Source organism: Diadema antillarum, unplaced genomic scaffold (genome assembly GCF_040938485.1).
Source record: "Diadema antillarum isolate AM-2024a unplaced genomic scaffold, OU_Dant_1.0 seq00001244_RagTag, whole genome shotgun sequence".
Taxonomy (NCBI): domain Eukaryota; kingdom Metazoa; phylum Echinodermata; class Echinoidea; order Diadematoida; family Diadematidae; genus Diadema; species Diadema antillarum.
The window spans coordinates 286,910-308,598 of NW_027272031.1; the positions used below are offsets into that span (position 1 = coordinate 286,910).

Here is a 21,689-nt window from a genome sequence, read left to right on the forward strand (position 1 = left end):
CCTCAAACTGCATCTCCAATTCCACTTAAATTTGCTCAGACCTCCTTAATTTTCACCAATACTTGCAGAGAATTTGCCCAGAATCCCCAAAAGCGCAGGCCAGGCCGTTTACATCTCGTTCGTTCGGGGGAGGAAATTTCCCGCCATTTAGAGATGCTGAATTTAAACAGACAGATGAGAGATGGGTTTTGGAAGACTTGCCCACCACCAACAGGTTGTGGGGGGAGGGGTGGGGGAGGTGGGCAAAAGGTAAGGGATTGATTTCTAAGGAAGAGTCTTCATTCTGATAAAGTGCAGAGGGCTGGGTGGCATTCATGAGACCCAAATGTCAGATTCATTCCAAGCTTTTGTCTATCCCTTCATCCCCCCACTTGTCATTCTTAGTCCACTTTCACTTTCAAAAAAGAATTTAAGAAAAAAAACACCTCACACAGAACTTCATCTGTAGTCTTCTTTCCAGGCTGACTGACCCCATTGCAAACATTCAAGCCTCTGTCTATCCCTTCATATCCCCACCTGTCAAGCTAGTCTACTTTCATATTCAAACAAACTTATACAGAACATCCTCTTGTGGCCTTCTTTATGGGCTGATTGATCTCATCTAAAAAAAATCAAGCCTTTGTCTATCCCTTCATCCCTTCATCTGTCATTCTTAGTCCACTTCCATATATATCAAAATAACAATTCAACACAGAACTTCATCTGTTAGCCTCCTTTACAGACTGACGGATCCCATTTCAAAATTCAAGTCAACAAAACATCTGCAGTTTTACAAAAATGCTAACCGATTAATCACCCCTCTAGATGGCAACGATGGTAAATGAGGTAAAGTAAAGTGAAATTATTCAATTACTTCTTAAATCAGCCCTTGTAAAAATCTTCCCAACATTCATCTCACTAACGCTGTGCTATACTTTGATGAGATAGGTGAATATCAGTTTGCATTGACAGCATAGAGCATCATTCATCTGGTCTACGACTGTGCAAATTGCACCACACATCTCCCATCAGAGTGAAGTAATTAAGGCACTTGATCAAATGCAATGACTTTTACAAGGAGCTTCATGTTTTTAGTGAAAAATGAAAAACTGCAACCCTTAATATGCCCAAGACTTGCCTCCTTAGGAAGCAAAAAAAAAATAACTAAAAAACAACTACAACATTCACCTGTAACTAAGAACTTACACAAGATTCATCATAAAACTATATGTGACCCTGCACCACAAAACCAACAAAAAGTTGCCAGACATGGATTTCTCAGTGAAAAGCAGATTCTGAAAAACAAGACTCTAAGCTTTAAAATGAGGTATAACTCAATTCAAATGGATTCCCCTAACCTACCTAAATACTGGAAAGAAAGCAAACACTCTGGAAAAGTGTGAACTGAGAAAAGAGGCTCTGAAGTACAGTGTCTATTCCAGCACTTAATCTTTACCAAGCCATGCTAGCTGTGCCATGAAAGGGACAAAACACAGGACATAAACCACTGGAGCAACAACAATGAAGGGATTATCAGATTAAGCTGAAATTAAGCATGTTCTATTAGCTTATTCTGCCCATGATTAAGGCTAACTTTCAAAGCAGTAGTGTCATCCATTCAAAAGCTATTAGACTTGAAAGTGAAGAGTGCGCAAAGGATTTCAAGACATAAAAAGCGGCCTCTAAGACAAACCTGATCATTCTACTCTTCCCCCAAAAAGGGTTGTAGAAAAACTGCTAAAAACACACTTTCCCATCCATGTTATGATCCCAAACTGAAAACTACTGTAGAAAAAGAATAGCTCTTTCAGAAAATATGAAAAAACTCAAGATTGACTTGGTTGAACCATTTCACCTTTTTTGAGTCCTCACTTATAATCAAGGGGTGCGACTTTTTGTTTGTTTTGTGGTGCACGGACACATAATTATGTAGTCACTTTCTTTGGAGGAAAGCAACATCAGTTGTGCTTAGGTCACTGTCTTAATGGGCAGAGTTCCTTGCAGTATGAAGTTAAGGGTGAAGTGAAATGAGTGTAACAGGTGTTTTTGCATTTAAATCGTAATCTCTGACAAAAATAGAGCCCTGTGTAGAATAATGTGTTCAGGATTTTAATACAGCGATTATTATCCTGGATTAACTAATTAATGATAGAACTTACTACTTAAATAACTAATACAGATACTGGAACTCATATGACATTTGTACTGATTGCTGATCCACAGTAATTCTTTTTGGGACAAAATAGAGAGACTTGACTGAGTACAATCTTCCATGAATTATGTGTTAGTTTTGTTCTCATTTAGCACGCGGCAGGATGTTCATTTTGTTTTGATTTCCCTTGCGGGGAAACAAGCAGCATTAAACTGAATTGAAAGATGGAAGGAGAAAAACAAATCCTGGGAGATTGTGTTCTTTTTCTGTTTCTTTTCATTTTTAAGGCAGATAATGAAACAGACATGACAGATGAGTGAATATTTGTGCACAGTGAGACAAATATTAGAAGAGTTGAAGTCATTTGCAAGTCGGGGATGCGTCTGATGTGGTATCCTATGGGAACTGTTCGGAAGACCATGCCAGACTAATTTCTTGTGCTTGACTACAGTTTTGATAATAAAAGTTTCATTGCGATTCTGCTGTAACTGGGTACACATTGAGGACACCGTGCTTAAACTCATCATCCTGGATAGGGGAATTCTATCATTTCTTTGATATTCATATATTCAGTCTTGTTATTGTATTTTTGTATAAATTGCAATAAAGATATCCCATGGGATGCAAAATCAGCTGTTTTACTAATATTCAAGTGGCACAAAAACTATTTACTTAAAGTTACTGTAGAGTTCCATTCTGTAAGGGATGGGAAAATAAGTTTCAGTGGGGTAAGTTTCATAAAGGGTCTTTTTTCCACAAAAAAATTCTTATCATTTGGTTTAACAAAAATTTGTAAGGAGTGTCATTCACATGACAAACTTTTTAATCTATCACAGACATTTATCAAATTTTTAAGACTTGCTTTCATAGTCCTCACCACATATTGCTTGTGCTTCTTTTAGGAAAACATCACAGCAATGAAAGTGATACTAATCAAGTGAGCTCTAAAAGATAGTGCCTAAAAGGCTCAAGAAAATCTAATTTTTTTTTTCTCACTGTCCATTTTTTCAAGTACAAGTCTATGGCAATTACCCCCTCGACAATTATCCCAGACCCTTCCCCTGACCCTAATCCTAAACCTAATCCTAACCCTTACCCAAACCTAACCCCAATCTTTCCTTTGACCTTACCACTAGCCAGCATTTAAGGGGGGGGGGGGGGGGGGGGGTAATTGCCTTGATATGTTCAGTATAGAAAGAGAGTTTTTGTGGTATTCTAATTGCTACATGACACAAATGCGGTAAAGATAAAACCTGTTGCATGTCATTCCTTTAAGCGACACCTTTTCACTGTCCTCCGGAGTCAAGTCAACTTGACCACTGCCCCGTTTCCCACTCAACCCCTTTCCCCACTCAACCCTTACCCCACGTCAACACCCCTGCCCCCACGTCAACACCCCTGCCCCCACGTCCACACCCTAGCCCCCAGGGCCGGCCGACACCCACACGCAGACAGGAGTCAGTGACGCCGGCCCCTTCAGCTCGCCAAACATTTACTCTCGTTCCGGCATCGGTCCACGGCTGTGACTTCTTGACATCGTGCGCCCATCGAGGGCCCTCCAAGAAGCCCCCTGTCCCCGCCTCGAGTGCCCGGAATTGCATCACTCTCGTACGCGCTCACCCTTTTGCGTTCTTCACCATCTCATTTTCTCCTTCTTACCCCATTCCCCATTCTGTCTTCCCTCTAACTGTATACTGCCTCAGAACCTTGAAGTGCAAACTTTCTTTCTTTCTTCATTTTTTTTGTGTACAAAAATTGAATCCTTTAACTGTTCTTTGCAATGTTCTTTGAACTTAATGTGATTTCTTCATGCAAATACAGCATTCATCATGCAATAAATCACTGACAATGGGATTACCAAGTCACCCTTGGTTGTACCTCTTGACTGTGTGTGTTGATGATATTTCTTACAAGAAATCCAGCCAATTTACAGGTATAAAGTTAAAAAGTTATGAGTTAAACTGTTATGAGCTCCCTCGTGGAGACATCATTATATATATCTAATATTCTTGCTTGATACTTTTAAGATTTTTTATGTTTGTCTTACATGTACATATGTCAGTATTGTCTGGGACAGATTATTTATTGTTTAGGGCCTCATTTTTCTCTCTCTCTTCTTTCTTTAAAACACAACATTATGCAGTTAAACAGTTGCTGGAAGGATATCATCCATAGCTATCATATATTCATGGTTACACCAGTCATATCCCATCATTTTGAGACTATCACCTTGTCTGGCAATATCTCAGAGAACAAAATATCTTTCTTTTGCCATCATACATGTATGTGCTTAAATTTCTCTACAGTACTGGTACACGTGTAGGTGCTCACTCTTCAAATGATATATCTCATCTTCAAATACTGTATTTCTTTTCTGTTTCTTGCTCCATCCCCACCACTTGGTCTCCTACTGTTCCCCGTTATGTTTCCAACTGAACTGTTCTCCCATTTCTGCCCCCCTAGAAGCCTTTCTCCGGTCCACACGTGACTTAATCTGGGCAAACATTTATCACCCCCTCTCTGGCGACGTTGGCAAACAGACTGCCCGCCACGGCCGGCCGCGCCGAGGACCCTCACCACGCCACACGATGCCCTAGAGGGCGCCGCGACATGCGTCAAATCTGAAGCCAAGCATGTGTCAGCCATGGGCGCATGCAATTATCGATGCTACCGTTTCCACGGCGATGGTGTGCTGAGTTCATCTCTCCCTTGCATCATCTTGAACATCCTTGCCTCCCGAGAAAGTCCTCCACAAGCCCACTGTCCCCCCTCCCACCATCGCTCCATCTTAATCATGTCTTCCACACCCCCACGCCCACCTGTCTTCAGTCTTTCCTCCATCCTTTCTCTCTCCTCCGCTTTCTTCTTTTCATCTGTTCTATCTTCTCATCTTCATCCTCATACACATCTTCATGAGCTCTGTGGATATCCACAACCATTTCTTTTTTTTTTCCATTTCCATATTCCTCTCAATGTACCAAAATTTTCAGAGTTTAAACATTGATGGTCACACTGTAAAGTCATCTCTTACTTTTGGCATAGCCTTCCCTCAATTTCTTTTTTGCTTCCTTTTCATGTTCCACATTTTAAATCACTGCACCACAAATCTATCTGGAAACTCTTTTCATCTTAAAGAGCATTTGCTGCATGTCATGTAGTCTTCTAACCGACATGGATCAACCATATCTAAGGCCTCACCTGAAAATTCTCTTTATTGCACAAATTATCATGAAAGGTTATTTGCTTCTGGAAGAAGAAAAAAACCAAAGAAGTAATGTCTTTTGCAGTCTGTGAAAGAATGGCATGCCATGATTTTATGGAATGCAAGAGTTTTTCCCGCAAATTCTATCTTCTTAGTTACAAGCTGTTCAGAAAATCAAGCTGAATCAAAGTGTATATATCTGAAATATTGTAGGGTTGTTTATACAACGTAGTCCCATGTTGTGCCCAAGTTATCACAGCGAAAACTCGCAAATTAATCGCCACTAGCCAAATTGGCAACATCCTTGGTGTGACTGGGTGATAGGTATCCCACGAGGCAACAGTTATTGCAGGGTTTGCCTTCTCTTTGGCAAAATGTCAAAAAAAGAAGGCATTTATCTCAGTCACACACTAATGATATTCACTCCTCATGCTAACCTTTGAAAGTCCGTACCCAAGGACGATACTTCACAAACCCTTATCTGGTGTTTACACTGAGTTCAGCACCACTGGGGTCTTGACCGAGATATGCAAACTACGGTAATCAAAGGATCACAGATATCCATCACAAAATATGCAAATGCTCTTTCGCTTTGACATTAAACAGGCTACTTTGAAGGCAAAATGGCCACTTCTGTTTCATGCATATTCTGTGGAGGAGACTTCCAGATCTACTTTGTTGATTGTTCTTTCAAAATCTATTTAAAGAAATGTACTTATAAAGTGTGGGGGGGTTACTGTTTGTATTAAATTACAGTTACATGCTTTGTGATTATGCATGATCCATCAAAACATATCAATAAAAAAGTATTGCAGGCAATGTAAATTTCTAGCCTTAGGGTCTCAACAAACATTACTCACAATACATTCATCATGGGAAAGTCTCACGTTAAAAAAAAAAAAAAAAAAATGTCTGCAGAAAAAGGAACTTGTATGTGTGTGTGGGTGTCTGTGTTTGTGTGTAGGTCTGTATGTCCGTGTGTGTATACGTATGAGCCTGTCTGTGTATATGTGCTTGCATCTGCTTATTAATGAGAGCACGGTTTCTACTTTTCTCTGCAATTACTCACCTGGCCTGCAAGTCTTTAATCAGTTTCTTGGCTTTGTGATATTTTTTCTCCAGCGCCATGTTCTGGTCCTCCTTGGCGTTGACGGCGTTCTTCAGTGAGTCGATGTCCGCCTGCATCTTTTCTAGGGCGCCCTCTAGCGTGGCGATGCGTCTGTCCTGCGAATCGATGTGATTCTTGAGGCGTTTCTCCTCCGCCTCCCATCCCTGAGCTTGGAGAGCCTGTTAAAGGGGTGTGGTGGTGACGGTGGTGGTGGTGGTGGAGGGAGGGGTGCAAAAAGGGGGCAAGATGGGGGCAAGATGGGGGTGAGTGCGAGGAAGGCATGGAGAAAAAAGATTTTAACTTTTCTAAAGTTGTCAGCACATCATTTATTCATCAATTTATACCTGCTCTCATTCAACTGGTTGAATTATACTAGAATACAAATATCTGTTTTAAGAGGCAATGAACATGAAGAAATATAGAAAAGGGTGCACTCAGAAATTTGAAGAAGCTGTGGGCTTATAAATAAATACCATACTGGCATTTACAAGTGTACAATTTTATGTGCAACTATATAGTTTGTTTCACTCACATTTCAGCCACGGTTTGTTTTGTTTTGTTTTGATTTTGATTTTTGTTTGTGTTTTGTTTTGTTTTGTTTGTTTGTTTGTTTGTTTGTTTGTTTTTTGTTGTTGTTTCTGTTTTTTTTTTGTTAGGGCATATTTAATTCAATGCCAATGAAACAGTTTCCAAGATACAGCTAAATACAAGGGCATACAAATAGGTTAACAGAGCCGTGAGGGTCAAAACGAGAGAAATATTGACCTGTATCTTGAGGTTAGGTATCTCCGCCTCGGCAATGGCCAGCTTGTACTGCGTCTCCTTGAGCTGAATTCGCAGGTTGGCGTAGTCTTCGGCAGTGGCCTCGGAGGGGGACACCACCGAGCTGCCGCCCCCGCTGCTCAGGGTCTCATCCAGGTCGTAGGTGCCCTGTATCAGCTGGCTGTCTGTCGGAGACTCGGCCGGCATCTCTACCGAGGGGGTGTCCTCCTCCGGCGAAGGCTGCAATGTAGACAGAAATCAGGCTTGATTTAAAGGAGACCTCCGGATGATTTTCATATTTTTACATTTGAACCACTATAAATTAGTTATACTGAGGACAGAGTTTCAGTATTTATGATAATTGGGATGAAAAATAAGAATATTTTCAAAATTCATAACAAATTGCAATGAACAAGGATGATGACATGGCAGGTTCCCCATTAGAATGCATGACTTGGGGCTCTTGGAAGCAGAACAAAATAAGAAGGCATGCATAGATTATACACAGGTGAACTCGCAAGCAAGCGGTATTGTAATGGAATTACACTGCTATCATTTCTGGAATATGTGAACCTCCTATGTCATCATCCTTGTTCAGTGTAATTCGTTTACGGTTTTTCAAAGTATTGTTTCTCTGCTCAAGAACCACAATAAATTCCACAAATCTATACATGGAGCTATTGATTTATGTACTACATGATGTAAAATTATGAAAATCGCCTGGAATGTCCCTTTAAGACTACTTGTACATGTGACTCCTTTACAGGAGCGACTGGTTTTATGTTACGTACACATGTATGTACAAACCCTTTGATGTCTTCGTTCTCCACTCAATTTGAGGATAAATAAGATACTAGGAATGAATGTTGAGAATTCACTTTCTACCTTTCGTGTGGGAAGTTCAAATTCAAATTGACTGTGTAAATTGCACAAGTGTCATGTTTATTACAGCAAATGAACAAACAACGTACCCCACTGCAACCTCAAATTAGCTGTAAAATTATTTTTCCTTTCCAAATTCACAGCTCAAATTCCTAGGTATTTTTTTTTTAAATCCACATATATACCTCATTTTACAGATGCCAACAAGAAGACAAATAACCCGCATCAACATTTCAACTGGCTTGATTTTTACATATGAAATGAAATCAACAAATTGCTTTGCCTTTCCTTTGTGTGCTGCAGGCCTGCATTGATTGGCTAACAACAAAAACATCATTTTTAAAACAAGAAAATATAAGATAAGGACAATGGATAAGGTAGTAGTAGAAGTAGCAACCATATTGCAATAAGAAGAAAAAGAAAAGGGGAAAGAGGAAGATAAAAGAGAAGAAAAAATGAAGAAGAAGAAATAGAAGACGAGGTTTGTGGCAGATACGATGATAACAAGGGAGCTGGTATTATGGAAAACTGAAGGTTTGAGGTAGAAATTTATTAGAAAAATATATTTAAAGGATGAAAATAATTTTGAGATGAAACATGATCAGATGGCGAAGAGGAAGCTTGATGCGAGATGGAGAGTAAAAAAAGACAGACTCACCAGATGTTTAGGAACGGGAGGAGGAGGAGCAGGGTGTGAAGGCGCTGGGACTCCTTGGTCACGCTTGAGCGAATGCTGGATTAGTGCAGCGACCTCACTGTTCTCACTGTCTTTCTCTCGTCCAATCAGAAACCTGGAGAAAGAGAAAGACCAGAACAAAACAATCATGAAGTTTGTAAAGTTACCTCGATTTCTAGCTGGATGCAAGATTGAATATACACAAATCCTCAGCTTCTCTCTGACATGAATTTTCCTTGCAAGATAAAAGCATTCTGTTTGAAATGGAATGAAATAACAAACATATTTTCAAACAGATTAAATCTGTGAGTGATATAAGATGGAAATAGTGGCAGTTTGACACAACACAGCAATCATTGTATGACCTCAAAATGACAGAATGACGTCGGTATCAGAATTTGCCATATTAAAAGTAAATTGCTTCAAAGGATTCACAGCGTACTCTATATTGATACATGAGTGGCAAGCAATAATTTCTATCTCTTCAAATGCTCTAGCACAGATTTTTTTTTCCACATTTAATGATTTTCTGTCAGTCTTGATTTAAACAAAATGTGCACATGCTTGATCCATCTGGAGAGCTACAAACAAAAGTCAGATTAAGATTTCCCTTTTTATTAATGTGATTAATATGTTTGTTCCATTAAAGTTCATTCACTCTTCAATATTCCTTGAGCAATTTTCTGAGCCAACAGAACTTAATCGAGTAGATTTCTATCCATCCTAGCAACACAATCTTCAACGCGATCAGTATCCTGTGTTCTTGACGAATGTCAAAACACATATCAATAAATGTTCAATTGATGAGATTTATGCGAGTTGATTACACGTGGCGCCAAAACCATCAGCTGACTTGGGTCATATGAGGAGTGTTCACCTCTTTTTGTCCCCTCTCATAACTAATGCTTTCATATACCATCATCCTTTCAATTTGCATGGTTGACAAGGGACTGAATAGCAGAGTTTACTCACATGAGGTTAGCACAGATTCTTTAACCAACTTATTGACTACAAGCCAACAGAGTTAACGGATGATGGGCGGAATGTACACACTCTTTCTTATTGATACTTTTGTGAAAACTTTAACTTTTTTCACCTCACCATCCAACCCACACACACACACACACAATAAAGGGACAAATCCCTAAAACTGATACCAATTCTTCATTACCTGGCCACAAAAAAAGTGGATGTTTGCCTGATTGTAACCACAAAAATACAGCAGCTTTCCCCCCATCTACATTTGAACTTCTTCATCCTTTCTCACTCACTGCACTTTGCTTCTTCCGTAAAATTATGTGTGTAAGAAAAAAACAAACATACATTTATGATACACAACCACAGGAAAGAATCATACACGGTCAACTGAGGGCATTCTTTTAAAAAATTGTTCTTTTCATGGAAGAGCCCTTAAAGGACCTGTGCAGTGCAAATGCATGTTGACTTGGGTTGATTTGTGATACCCTCAACATCACTTACATAGTGAAACAGATATTTGAATATGTTCCATATATTTTACAATGCTCTTTCATTCTTCTTGAGATTACTTAGATATGAACACAAAACTTTCCAGACCAAAATTCTGCCAGTGACCTCATCTGTCAATCACTGCTAAAGTGCTAAATATGATTTTAAAAAGATACCAGAGTGCACCTTCCCCCAGACCAAGCATAACTCACATGTTTGCATGTTTCCAACGTGACCAACATAAGACACTACAAGAAAACATGCATTTGCATTACATGGTTCCTTTAAAGGCCAAGGGCTCCTCCATAATACAAAGGCTTTAACCATATATCACTAGCTGCTGCCAAAGAAAAAAAAAACAAATGAAAAAACAAAAAACAAAAAAGACTGCCAGGGGGAAGGGATTGACATAATATTCTCTGGTTGCTGTTCAGGAGCTGAGACATAATCTCACCGACATACCAGGGGGAGCTCAATGAGAGAGGTTACTAACAGCCAACGATCTGTAAACCATGAGGAAGATTACTGCCATCAATACTCCACTGGCTCTGTCCTAAGCTGTGGACCACATTCACTCTAGCCACCAAGTACATCATTTGCACTTGTCAAAGGGGGAAAAAAGGCGAGCTGTACAGGATGCAGATATAATACTCTGTCACCATGGAAACATATACCCCTCAGAGCTTGTCTTGTGGGAGGTGGATGATGGTGTTAACAGAAGTTCACCCCCGCGCAACTCGTAAATGAGCAGACACTTTTGCAAGATTAATGACCACTAACTCGGAGAAACATTTTGGCAATATGTTGCCACGACAACATCAGCATCAACTGCAATGATGGAATACAGACGACTTTTTAAAGCTCTTACGATAGATTTCCTCTCTGCAAAGTACAGTTAATGACACATAAGATTGACTAGACAAAAGGTAAGTTAATATTTTGAAAATTTCTCTTCCTTCATTCTTTGACTTTTGGCATTGCAGCAGAAAAAGAATAAAAAACCAAAAAAACTTCCACCTGCAAACATTCCCATTGCTTAAAAAGAAGAAGAAGAAGAATGGAATATATCAACAGGCCTTCAGGGGGTTTGATACTACAAGGCACTTCTGATCCACTTTTATCAACATTTAAACAACAATAATTACTTCTGAAAAAAAAAAATCTTTTGCTTTTAGTTTCTTTAAACTTTTTTCGTAGTGAGAGCTCAGAAATATGAACAGTTTCTTATCTCCAATGCAACGCACAGTCACTTTAATTCTGCTTGGACATTTCTACAGCGGTCTTACTGTCAAGCTGGGAGAACTAGTTAAGATCTTAAAAACTGATGCCCAATCAGGGAGACAGGGCATCATCTTTCTGGCCAAACCACCACTTGATCTTTGGTAGGCCTACCCTTAAAGAAACAAATATAACCCGCAAACATTGCAATAAAATGAGAACACATCATCAACAGAATGCTGTGTTTAAATTGCTATGCTGATTGGCAATGTGGAATGCTAAGATGTTCAAATAAGAGATAGAGAAAAAAAAAAAAGGTCTTCTTCATTCGACTAGCTAAAGGACACTCAATTAGACCACTCTGCATTCAGCCTTATTAGACTATTCTGAAAGCGAACCCTTTGTCAGAAATTGTTGCAAGGCCGTGCCAGCGTGGGCCAGTCATTTTGACTTTATTTCAAAAGGCTGCCAGGCAGAGGAGTGCATGGATGCTGGTAATTGAGGGCATCATTGAAGACACTTTTCACCATGGCAACGGATGTGCCTGTTGACTGCAATCCAGTTTCTGAGCCACGGGCGTGTACTCAATGATTCATTCATTCATTCATTCATTTATTTTTCATTTCCAACAAAAACATATAAATATATTACAAAAATTGAATACAGTGCATAAATTTCATCATACAAAGTAAAGGATAAATTTACAGAAAACTTGTAGGTATAGGAAAATGTTGGAAATGGGGAGGAATGCTAAAAAGCTGAGCTTGTAGGCTGCATTCCCCCCACACGTAATACAAGAAATTATATGATCGATAGACTGATAAGCATTGAAAATAGATGAAACAAAGAAACTAAGACAAAAAGACCTATAACCTAACTTATCCGAAACAAAAACCCTGAACAAATCCCTACACTACACTAAGTCGCTGTCATGCCGGAAAAGAGAGGAGAGAAACAAAATAGTATGTGTGTGTGTGTGTGTGTGTGTGTGAGTGTGTGTGTGTGTGTGTGTGTATGAGAGAGAGGGGGGAGAAAGCAGCTTAATGCGTGGTGTGAAGATAAGAGACAAAAAAAAATAGAAGGACACGAGAGGTAGTGGATGGATGGAGCCGCTTAGCTGTAATTCCAATAGAATATAAGGTTGGATTTTACACTTCTTTGCAACCAATAAAGAATCAACAATTCTTATAACTGTTCAAAATATTTTTCTTCAGATTACTCTTAAAGGAACTTAAACTTGGAGATGTCCTCAAACTGTTAGAAAGGTTGTTCCAATATTTAGGTCCAGCAAATGTAAATATAGAATGTGTAAACATTGTTCTAGTTAAAGGCAGATGGAATTCATCTGAGTGACGAGTTGGATATTTATGGAACGAGCGGTTTCTCGCAAACATGCTTGTGAAGACAGACGGCAACAAATTATTAGAAAGTTTATACATAAATTGGCCAAGACAATAATAATAAATATCAGTTATCTTTAAAATTTTGTTTTCAGAAAATAAAACATCGGTGTGGGCTCTCCAAGAAACATGACAAATTATTCGAAGAGCTTTTTTCTGGAGACGGGACAGTCTGTCGAGATATGATGGATGTGTGTTCCCCCAAGCTATGATGCCATAATTCAAATAAGGTAAAATCAAAGCTGAATATAACATTAAAAGGGTGGGAATAGAAAAATAATATTTAACTCTATTAATAACACCAATATTTCGAGATATTGTGTGACAAATACTATCAATATGTGACTTCCATGAAAGTTTATTGTCAATAACCAAACCTAAAAACTTCATTGATGCAACTTCATCTATAACTATATCATCTATTTTTATATTATTAGGAAGATTATTTAAAGTATTACTAAATAATATACATTTAGTTTTAAGAAGATTTATAGACAACTTATTTGACCTTATCCAACATAACAATCTCTTTAATTCAGAATTTAACAAATCCACCAAAATATGAGGATCTGAATGAGAAAGAAAAACATTAGAGTCATCAGCAAAAAGTACAAAAGATAAAATATTAGAAGCATTTATTATATCATTTATATACAAAATGAATAAAAGAGGTCCCAGTAAACTACCCTGAGGTACACCACAGGTGACAGATTGGTTGCAGGAGTTTTGACCAGATAGAAAAACATACTGTTTACGATCAGAGAGGTAACTCCTGAACCACTCCAAGGCCTTGCCACGTATACCATAGTGACATAATTTGTGAAGTAATATTTTATGATCAATGGTATCGAAGGCCTTGGAGAGGTCCAGGAAGACACCCACTGTGTGATGAGCCCTATCTACTGCTTTGGCTACTTTTTCAATAAAGGAGAGAATTGCTTGAGAAGTGCTATGTCCTTTGCGGAACCCAAATTGTGAATCAGAAATGATATCATAAAAATCAAGAAATTTAAGGAGTCTAGAATAAACAACTTTTTCTAACAGTTTTGAAAACGATGACAACAATGAAATTGGTCTATAATTACTAATATCTTCCTTATTACCTTTCTTATAAATTGGGATTACTTTAGCAATTTTCATTCGTAGCGGAACAACACCACTGCTTAATGACAAATTAAAAATGTAAGTTAAAGGTTCAACAATATTCTCAGCTATATTTTTCAAAATAACGTTATCAATACAATCAGGTCCCGAGCTTCTTTTACTTTCCAAACTCATAATGATATCTTTTACTTCATAACTAATAATCGGATCAAAAAAGAATGAATTTGAGTTGGGTAATTTAAGAAATTCATAGAAATTTTTTTGACAAGCAGGAGTTTTATTAGCAAGATCATGTCCAATCTGCGAAAAGTAAAGGTTAAATGCATCTGCAATCATCACAGGGTCTGTTATTTCCTTGTCACCAGAAACAACTCTTGTAACACAAAACTTATCATTTTCTTTATTTATAGCACTGTTTATTATTTTCCAAGTTTTACTCATGTCATGCTTACAAAAGGATATCTGATCCGCGTAATACTTCTTTTTTTCATAACGCAATATTCTTGTAAGAGTGTTTTTATACATAATATATTTACGATGAGATTGTTCAGTACGTTTAATTTTGTCTGCATAATACAAATTGTTTTTCCGGTTTATAGATCGTAGAAGAGATTTTGTTATCCATGGTGATCTAGGATACTTTTTGTAATCACGTTTAACTTCTACCAAAGGAACATATTTCTCTAAATGAGAATTCAAAATATTCATAAAAACATCAAATGATAAATCCGTATCATGAGTGCTATATACTTCTCTCCAAGTTTCTTCATTCAGACTATTCTTCAAATTCTGTAAGTTATCCGGTGTGACTTTTCTAAATACTTCTCTAGTGGGACTAATTGGTTTCGTGATGACTGGGATGGATGTGAAAATTGGAAAGTGGTCTGATATATCTGCTAAAATGATATTCGATTTAGGAGTAGGCGTAATATTACAAAATATATTATCAATAAGTGAAGCTGTATTATCTGTCACTCGGGTGGGTTTAGTAATAAGTGGTAAAAAAGAAGCTGAAAACATACTATCAAGTAAATTCTGAGAGGCATTTACTGTGTGGCATTTCAATATATCTATATTGAAATCGCCCATAACGAAGCATTTTTTATTAACAAAAATTGGGTTATGGATGAGATCCTGTAAGGCTTCTAGAAATAATGCACTGCTGGAGTTTGGAGGTCTATATATCAATGTAATCAAAATATTCCTAGACTTTGGGATATTTATTTCAACAACCAAAGATTCTAAAATTTCATTCATGGAGTTAAGTTCGGTGTGTACAAAATAATCAAAATGTTGTTTAATATAAAATGCAACCCCTCCTCCTACCTTGTTAGTTCTATTATTCGTAATAAAATCATAACCAGAAAATGCAAAAGAATTAGGGGAATATTTAGTAAGCCACGTCTCAGTGAGCCCAATAACAGAAAATGAATTCTGGGTAGGATTTTCTAGTAAAGATTGTAAATGTTCGAAGTTGCTATTTAAACTTCGGACATTTAGATGCATCAATGAAAAACTATCATTCGATATCTCTAAAGACTGAAATTGATTAATCGTTAGATAATCAGAACCTTGATGTAATATATTTTCCTCATTCACATTCAAATTATCAAAGATAAAATTAATGGTATCTGCTGCACGGTATTCATATCTAAATGGGTTATTTTCACTTTGTTGATCCTTTTGATTGATTCCAAAAAGGTTAATCAAATCTTCATTCCCTAGAGAATGAAAAGCAAAACTATCTATCTGCGCCATCATTAACAACCAAAATTAAGTATTAGATATGGAGCGTAAGCTCCTAATTGGAGAATAGCAAACTTTACATAAGCCGAGCGGGACCCAACCATGGATTGGAAATAGATTAACAGCTGATTGTGAACACGAGAGATAGCATGACAAGCGACAACATAAACAAGTAAACATAAACAACAAAACATAAACAAAACAACAAAAGCACACATATTGCTCAGAACATAACTAAACCTGATAGACATCAAGCAAGGCGGAGCTCCCGGCGTGCTTGAAAACACACGAGTAAAAAAAAAAAAAACCACTCATGAATGGTATAGATCTATGGCTTACGTATAAGATAGACCAACAACGCCATAGTAATCGCAGACAACTGCGGTTAAACCAGCTAATAATCAACATCAGTTTAGATCTCAGTTTTATGTATTATAAGAGACAATATTACAAAAAAAAAAATGGAATGCCGTGTGGAGAGAGCAGTGGATAATAACAATGAACAGGACATTGAAAGATGCTAAACTGTCACTGAATACATTCAAAATGTACAGTATAGCGTCATACATGCAACCATGGCAACGTCGATTGTTAGTGATGCTGCAAATGACGGGTATGTGAACGGATAAAAGTGAAAAATGGCTTAATACATCAAATAGCATCGTTCTATAATGTTGCCATAGTGTCATGACCAGTGCAGCGGTCTTATAAAATTGCATACCATAATTATCAAAAGTAAAGATGCAGCGAGGTAAATTTGATAAATCAGATTGAAGACCAGCTGCTGAAATACATTATTAACCAGGATTAGGTCACAGTGTCCATCGGTTTAACAGTTTGACTTGGTATTCAATTACATAAGAGAGGAACAAAGTGACAAGAAAAAAAAAAAAGAAGAAAGAAAATAGCGAATTACAAAAGGTCCCATATCATTCCTGGAAAAGCTAACAAAAAACCAGGATCAAATTTCTACTCGTATAGTTACTCTAGCAACAATTAAGTTGCTTTGGGTCATACACCGCAGCCGTTCATCGTGATAAGCAGATGACTCCGACAAGAACACAACAATAAGAAAAAACAAGCCCAGGTTCATCATTCAACCACGTTGCGGTTGACCCTCAGCCGCCAAGTTCATTCACAGAGAAAAAGACAAAAATCGGGTTACACAAAACTTGTTTGTGCACATAATTGGTATATGGTTATCTGGTACAAGGCATAACTTAGATATCGCGTGTACTGTGTGAGGGTAGAGAGGAACAAAAGGACCAAGGAATAAACATCTGAATTTGGGTTCACGTGACGCCTCAGCGTACATCTTCCATACATTTATGGTACACTTTCCACAAACCCTTGTCATTTACAACACTGTATCATTTGTACTCCCGAAACAAATAATACAAACTCTTTTCTTATTTGGGGAAAACAAGAGAATTCAACCGGCGGCTTATCATTAAGGAACTTGTAGTTACTCCAGCGGCAAATAATCAGCTTTCAGTAAGTTGCTTAAACGCCGCAGCCCCATCATGATAAGCTGATGACGCCACCAAAAAAATAACATAATATAACAAACAGGGTTCATCATTCGTACATGCTGCGGTTGATCCTCAGCCCCCAAGTTCATTTACAGGAGGAAAAAAAAAAACGAAAATCGGGTTACATAATACTTGTTTGTGCACATCATTAACGAACTCATAGTTATTCCAGCGAGAAATAATCAGCTGTCAGTAAGTTACTTTGAGTAGAACACCGCAGCTCCATCATGATAAGCTGATGACGCCACCGCAAACAGAACAATAACATAAAAAACAGGCAATGACGGGTTTCATCATTCGTACATGCTGCGGTTGATCCTCGGCCGCCAAGTTCATTTACAGAGAAAAAAAACGAAAATCGGGTTACATAATACTTGTTTGTGCACATATTCGGGATGGTTGCCTGGTAACAGGCATAACTCAGATACCGCGTGCACTGTGTGACAGTAGAGAGGAACAAAAAAGAGTAAGGAGTACAAACATCTGAAACCGAGTTCATGTGACGCCTCAGTGTACGTCTTCCATTCATTTACGAAACCATTTCCACAAATCTTTATCATTTACAACACTGTATAATTTGTGCTCCCAAAACAAATAATGCAAACTCTTTTCTTATTTGGGGAAAACAAGAAAATTCAACCGACGGCTTATCATTAACGAACTCATAGTTACTCCAGCGACAAGTGATCAGCTTTCAGTAAGTTGCTTTGAGTAAAACGCCGCGGCCCCATCATGATGATAAGCTGATGACGCCACCAAAAACATAATAATATAAGAAACGGGGGTTCATCATTCGTACATGCTGCGGTTGACCCTCAGCCGCAAAGTTCTTTTACAGAGAAAAAAAAAAGAAGGAAAATCGGGTTACATAATACTTGTTTGTGCACATATTCGGGATGGTTGCCTGGTAACAGGCATAACTCAGATACCGCGTGCACTGTGTGACAGTAGAGAGGAACAAAAAGGAGCAAGGAATAAACATCTGAAATCGAGTTCATGTGACGCCTCGGCGTACATCTTCCATACATTTATGATACACTTTCCACAAACCCTTGTCATTTACAACACTGTATAAGTTGTACTAAAAAAATTGAATAAATAAACCAATGGCTTATTATTTGTAGCGCGCTTTCTTATACCTTATTCTGCTTTGCCCTTGACACATGCCAAAATGTGTCCAATTTCATCATTAGTACACCAAGCTCATTTACAGAAAAAGGGAGACCAAAAGAGGTTTCATAGTACTTGTTTGTGCACATAAATGAAATCATTACCAGGTATCAGGCATAACTTTAGAAGTGCCGCATAATGTGAATGTATTAAACTTTTAAAGGAGGAACAAAATGACCGTTGAATAAAAAATCTTGGGCTGAATTAGTGTAACGTCTCAGCGTATATCCTCCATACATTTAGTATACACTTTCAGCAGACCTTGGCTTTATCATTTGCAACACATTGTAATCTGGGTGTACTCCCAAAGCGAATAATGTAAAGTAAATCCATATATGGGGAAATACAAAATAATTACCAGCAACTAATTATTATACTTATTATATAGAGACTCATTTTTACTGTTATGATGGAGAGCAGAAAAAGAGAATAAGTAAATGATAGAGTGAAACAAACAAACAAACAAAAAAAAAACAAGAAGAAAGATGGAGAAGTACAGTATGCAAGAAAGAGCAAAAGAAACAGATTTCACAGAATACCATCTGCAAGATACTTCTTCACGATATCGTTATTTCTGTATATATATCACATAGAATTTTTATTATTCTCATGTCAAGACTATCTCACTGGTTGGCAAATCATACCATGAAGGCACTGGTCTTTCCTGGAACTGAAACATAAAGTATATCTTAAATCAGTACATACAGGGATAAAGTGTACAACAGCATAGAGCAATAACTCTTTGCCTGTGACGTAAAGTGCAGGTAATTTTTTCTTTGCTAACTTCACCCACAACATCTGAAATTTTAAACATTCCCATGTCTATCACACACCTGCGTCCCCTTGGTAACGGTTTGAGGTGATCTCAATATGAAAATTGTTTCACACTTCAACCCCTTTTTTTTTCTTTTTTTCAGACACTTGAGGAGGATGAATATAACATGTCTCAATTTAATCAAACAAAAATAACAAAAACTCTCTCACTTCCACGTCCGCCTCATACGACTTGGACTTTTTAAAAGTATATTGACTAATCACACATTAGGCACACCCGTTAATCTAGAGATGTTAAAGAAAGAACAAAACAACAACCCATCGCTGATATTTCAGCCACCAGTTTAGATGGAAAAGACGCAATAGGAAAGCACCAGTACCCCAGTTTTGCTGCTTCACAACTTGGCTCTAGGTAGACAATGAATGCGCATATACGGCAGGAAAGAAAGGTGGTTACTGTACTTTTCAGACAGCTTCTCGCTATTGCACTAAATTCACATGAAATATAGACCATCCTTTTTGCTTTCTCTCTCTCTCTCTTCCGTCCTCTCTTTCCCTCTCAAGCGATATACACTCTCAGTTTCTATTTCATCTGATCAACCATCACATTAGGCATCTAGAAATTATTCCAAATATTTGTGGCATTTAGTGTCTATTTAATGTTCAGTGAAAAGGTCAGTATTAGGTATGATATTGAGTTGCACTTTTACGTTAGCCAGCATAACGTTTCAAAGGAATAAGTCTAAATGTCTCTAATAACGCCTCTGTCTCTAAACTTGTAGAGCTGTGCTTCCCATGGGAATAGATCCTCTCAGTGATAGGTTGTGATTTTGTAACATTACCCTAGATACAGACCTATACCTGCAATTTCAATGCCCACTCTGTCTGCTCACAATGCAATGATTCTGAACGAGGGGTGAAATGAAGACTGCTCTTGACTTAAATTGAATACATATACCAAAAAATTGGCAACAGTCTATGCAAAAAATGAATGCACACCAGCTACAGACATTTCAGATTGAGATGACTATCAGTGTATCAGATCCTCACTATGAAACTAATCAGTGAAGTTGCAGCCATATTGAAAAAAGACAGCAACAATATTGAGCTGTTTATTTCATCTTTCAAAATTGCTTTTCTTCTCTTCTCTAGATCACATCATAATTGTCCAAATGCATCTTATTTCCTCCAGAAGTACTTGTTCTAAACTTTGGCTTCATGACCAATCATCCATTTTGATATGCTATCACAGTAATCATCTCTACTTTACGCTCACGCATGGCATCAACTTACTATCAACATGGAAAGAGGAGACTATGAAAAGTTTGCAGTCTCTTCCACAAAAGTTCAGTGTAGAAACACAATAACAATAAGAGAAATAGCTTACGCAAGACACCCTTTCATCAGACACGGATGGTCTGCAGCGGAAATCATCCAGATCTAAATTGAGGATGGAGTAAAGACTAATAGCCCTGGACAGTCATCTTGGGCTTATCTATGGCCAGGGAATGAGGGTATCTATGCAAATGAGGCGTCTTGCCCATTAAGAAGGTCATTGCATTCTTTAAGGTGGTGAATTTTCCCTCCAGGTCTGTTGTTATCTCCCCTCCATTAAGCGTACAATTGACAGTTCATTTTCTATCGTCATCCACATCACGCAATATCAAATGTATATTTGCCTTGATGCAATCGTACTGATGCCTTTATCTCTGACATCTGGCTCAGAAGGGAATCATTAGTCCCATTAATACTTAATTGTGTCATGTCTGCACTCTCCACCTTTTAAAAGTTGGTATCATACATATACACTCATCGAAGGCATCAGTAGCAATTATCAAGTTCATAGATATCACAAATGTAGCATGCATCACTTTCTAAAAGGGCAGATTTTCACATACAGACCATGAAGAATATTCCCTTTTGTCCTATTAATTATTGTTTTAGCCTTGCAATGTGTTCAGTAAAATATTTCCTTGCATGGTTGATACTCTTTGACCAAAGGTTGTATATGATTTGTGGAAGTGTCTGAACTGACTAACTGAGTTTATTGTAAACTTATCATCTGACTTATTTTCCATGTTTGGGCAATGTCTCACTACTTCTTCCTACAGCCATCAACACTGCTTGCTTTATTCATCCTTCTCTCCTATTTCTCTTCTTCCATCTCTTTCTTTTTCATCTTCTGTCTATCCATGATTGTGAAACACTGAACTCTACTTTATTACAGTCCTCCCATATCAGACAACTCTATTGCCTCTGAAGGTTAGCCATAGCTAACTTAGGAAATCAAAAGTGGTATGATATTGGTGGAGCATTCTTTCCAATTGTGCTACAGCATACTCTGGGCAAACATCATCCAAAATAAGATTGAACACAACCGCAATGAACCATTAAAGAATTGTGCTGCTGCAGCTGAGGTTATCTTTATCATCATCATCATCACCACCATCATCACCATCACCATCACCATCACCATCACCACCACCATCATCATCATCATCATCATCATCATCACCA

At 37.9% G+C, this 21,689-nt stretch overlaps 1 pseudogene; it reads right to left on the reverse strand.

Moving 5' to 3' along the window:
• The window catches only part of LOC139745244 (uncharacterized), a 314,489-nt pseudogene that overhangs the window by 43,730 nt on the left and 249,070 nt on the right, over window positions 1–21,689 (reverse strand).